This window comes from Notamacropus eugenii, chromosome 1 (genome assembly GCF_028372415.1).
Source record: "Notamacropus eugenii isolate mMacEug1 chromosome 1, mMacEug1.pri_v2, whole genome shotgun sequence".
In the NCBI taxonomy this organism is placed as follows: domain Eukaryota; kingdom Metazoa; phylum Chordata; class Mammalia; order Diprotodontia; family Macropodidae; genus Notamacropus; species Notamacropus eugenii.
Genome location: NC_092872.1, coordinates 443,409,458 through 443,413,822, shown reverse-complemented (window position 1 = coordinate 443,413,822; position 4,365 = coordinate 443,409,458).

Here is a 4,365-nt window from a genome sequence, read left to right as displayed (position 1 = left end):
GGGACTTAAAGTCAAGAGTGTGTCCTACCAGATAAGAACCCTAAAACTGGAGTCAAGACGAATTCAGTCCAAATCCTGCTTCTAACACTTTTTAGCTGTGTGACCATGGGCAAGTCAACCTCCCTGATCTTCAGTTTCTTTCTCTGTAGACTGAGGATATTAATACTTGTACTACCTACTTCTCAGGGATTTTTGTGAGGACCACAAGAAATAATTACTATATGAAACATTTTGCAAATTTTAAAGTGGTGTATAAAAAGGTCAATTATTATTAGAAAGAGTCCTAGCCTGCGGGTCAGAAGATCTTAGCTCAAATTTTAGTGATGTCATTAACTTTCTGTGTGATCTTAGGCAAACCACTATACTTCTCTGGGGTACATGGGGAGGACTAACCCTTGTGGTATGAGGGCTTGCCGAGTTCTTTTCAGGGCTACTCATCCACCTCTCACCCAGCTCTCATCTATGACTCCAAGAAGCTATAGAATGCACAGCAGCTGCATCCTGGTAAAACCATCTCTGCAGATGGGCTAAACCAGGTTGAGGGTAACCAACAGGCCTCAGATCCATTGATAAGTTAGGTGGATTTGAATACTTCCCCTGTTGGAATGAGAACGATTTGTTCTGACAGACATGAAGGCAGCTGAAGCAGGTGCTGTGGAGCACTTAAGAGTTTGGTCAGACATCAAAGATGCCAAGGTCATCTACTGCAACCTGGCTGTCATTGATCCCAGGCCAAGCCCCACTTGTTTATTGTTTGGGCCCTGATAGGCCCAGAGTGAATGCAAATAGCAATTGATTCTGTTTGGGCCAGAAACCATAAGGGTCTTCCCCTCTCTGATTGATTTTTTTTTTTTTGACTAGGTAAAGAGGCCATTCTCTGCCTCATTTCTTACCCAGCTTTAATCACTGAATGGGTATTGCCTCAGTCATAAGTTAAAGACCTTAGTTTTAAAAGGTCAAGGTTTCCCACTGCATCGAGGGTCATCTCCAATCATCTTGATCTAAATGTTGCCACTGGACCCAATTGGCTCCAGAGGAGAAAGTGAAGCTGGTGACTTTGCACAGCCAGACCTCACTTAAATCCAATTCACTTGAATGTCATGGCATCACCTTCCTGATGTCATTTGGGATGTCTCTGGGAATGAAGCCACTGGACTTAGATGACTCTGGAAGAGAGAGCAAGGCTGATGATTCTGAGCAACTTTACCTCATTTAAATCCAATTCATGAGCAAGTCAAGACATCATCCTGTGATGTCATTGTCCTCTTCAAAACAAAGAACAAACAACATATACTTCTCTGGCCTCTGGATCCTCCCTGTAAAATGAATCTCTAGGATTATAGGATTTAAATGTGAAAGGGACTATAGGGATCACTTAGTTTAATCCCCTCATTTTACAGAAAAGGGAACTGAGGCCCAACCAGTTTGAGTGGCTTTGGAGGAGGTTATGTAAATAGTACTAGAGGCAGGACTCAAATCCAGGATTTTTGACTCTAATTCTAGTATCCTTTACATTCAGTGTTGAATGTTCTATGTTCTAAGATCCCTTCCAGTTCTAACATTCTATGTTCCTACATTCTTTGTTCTATAATTTTATGTTCTAAAATTCCTTCCAGGGCTAACATGTTATGTTCTATGTTGTAACATCCTATATTCTAATACTTTGTGTTAGTTTCATTCCCTTGAAGGTTCAGCTCATGTCATTGACCCATTCACTGACTGGACCCAACCTGAGGGCCAAAGAAAGCAGTGGGCAAGAAGGAGCATCAGGGGTCACAGTACAGAGTCAGCTGGCCTTCCAGATCATTCCCCACCTTTTGGAGAGACACAGTGATATCCAAAGGGAAATGGGACCTGTGGCCCAGGATTACTGGATGGGGTTGGGGGTGGGTGGAGCATCCTACCCAGTGGTCACTTTCCCTTGTGGGAAACAAGACTGGGTCTCTGCAGAAGTGCCAGACTCCTCCCCCTGGGTCATGGCATCATCCTGTTTCTCTCTCTTTCCCTCCCTTGGCCTCCTGGATTGTGAAAGCACAGAAGCAGGTGTTGAACATGCAGCTTCAGCCACAGGTGCACTCCATCCTTCCCTATCCCTACAGGAGTATCTGTATATACACATGCTAGTCGTTGCCTGCAGGGTCTCCCCCTCCAGTCTACCTCACAAGGTTGAGTCACCTTATGATCTTAAAGCCTGAGAGATCTTAGAAATTGTCTGGTCCAATTTCTTCATTGTACAGATAAGAAAAATATGGAAGAAAGAAGTTGTAACTTGTACAAGGTTAATATATGTAATAAGTAGTAAAGCTGAAATCGAACCCAGGTCTTTGGATTTTGAATCTAACTTTGCAGCACTCCTCTGCTCAGAAGACTTCAGCAGCTTCTTCTTGTTATCCAGTCATTTCAGTCATGTCCTCCTCCTCCTGACCCCATTTGGCAAAGACATTGGAGTGGTTTGCCATTTCCTTCTCAAGCTCATTTTACAGGAAACTAAGGCAAACAAGGTTAATGGAAGCTGCTGTAGGGGCCTGGCAAATAAAATACTAACTCCTTAGCTCGGCATTCAAGGCTCTTTAAATCTGGCTCCAACCTACCATGAACTTAATCCCCTCCCCCCACACACACACTTTATTTTCCATTGAAACAAGCTGTTCCTGGATAACTGCTCTTTGATTTCTTCATCTGCAAAATGAGGGGTTTGGACTGGCTGGACTCTGAGATTCCCTCCAGCACACCATCTATATCCTTCCTTTTCCTGTGCTTGTGACCTCTCCCATGCCTGAGAATGGGATATCACTTCAGTCATCACTGCCTAGTGACAATCTATCCCTTCCCTTAGGTCCACCTAAATGACTCCTCCTCCTCCAGGTCTTCCCCATCACCCTTGCCCCCAGCTATAAGTGATCTTGGTGTTCTTCAGGTTGTCACACCAACGTTTGGCCTTCTCCTATGTACTTATAGCCTAAATTGTATCATAATATTTCTATCAATTCAATCTAACAAACATTTATTAAGCATTTATTACATATTGTGTGCAAGGCACACTGTGTAGGTGCTGTACAGAGATAAAAAATGATACAGTGTCTGCCTTCAATGAGTTTATACTTCATCAGGGGGCATATGGTTGAGAGCCAGACAAGTAAATATAAGGAAAAATATAATGGGAGAATAGGAGAAAAATAAATAAAATGTTCCGATTAAATTTATACAGAGAGAACCCTTCCATTGGATGTGGGTGTAGGAACTAGGGAAGGTTTCATGGAGGAGGTGGTACATGAACCAGATCTTAAATGAAGGGAAGGATTTGGATAGAAAGTGATACAAGGGAAGTCCATTTCAGGTGTTTATGTGTGATGCTGTAAGCAAGAAAGGGTTTTATGAAAGGGTGGGATGAGACTTTGAAAATGGGAATAATTTGGTTTGATTATAACACAGAGTATATCCGTCTGTGTAGGACAGGACAAGGTGTCAGAAGCCTAGGTCTTGTGGGTGAGGGGCAATGGGAGCTGGGATTGTCAAGGGGCCTGAAACTGACCAGTTTTTCCTCTTAACTTTGAGGGTAGGTTGGCACCAGATGGTGGAGGGTCTGGAATACCAGGAGGAGTTTGGATTTAGCATCCTAGAGGCTCAGAGCTGGAAGGACCCTTAGAACATAAAATGTGCAGAATTCAATTCAACAGGGGAACCTTTGAATATCAACAAGTCAGTTCTCCATCCCTCCTCCCCAGCCTTTAGGATTACAGGATCAGAGGATTTGGAAATAGCATGGATTTCTGTATCTAATCCCTTCATTCAATGAATACGGAAAAATGAAGCTCAGTAGAATACAAGGTCTTCGAAGGCAAGCATTGTTTTTTGTTTTGTCTATTCTGATCACCTGATAGCAATGCCTTGTACATAATAGGCAATTAATAAATTGTGGGCAGCTAGGTGGCTCAGTGGATAAAGTGCTTGGCCTGAAGTCAGCTAGACCCATCTTCCTGAGTTCAAATCTGGCCTTACACACTAGCTGTGTGACCCTAGGTAAGTCACTTAAACCTGTTTGCCTCAGTTTCCTCACCTGTAAAAATGAGCTGGAGAAAGAAACAGCAAACCACTCTGCATCTTTGCGAAGAAAACCCTGAATGGGGTCACTTAGAGTAGTTCATGACTGAACAACAACAATAAATACATTGTTGGTTGAACTGAATTAAGTGACTTGCCATGTGACCTCATGCCACATAAGTCTGGGTTAAAGGAAAGGATGTTTATCTGGGAGAAGAGAAGAATGGTTGGGGGTGGGGTGAGGAAGGGAACAGGACATGATAGCTATCTTTAAGTATTTGAAGGGCTATCACTAGCCAGAGAGATTAAATTTGTTTTACTTGG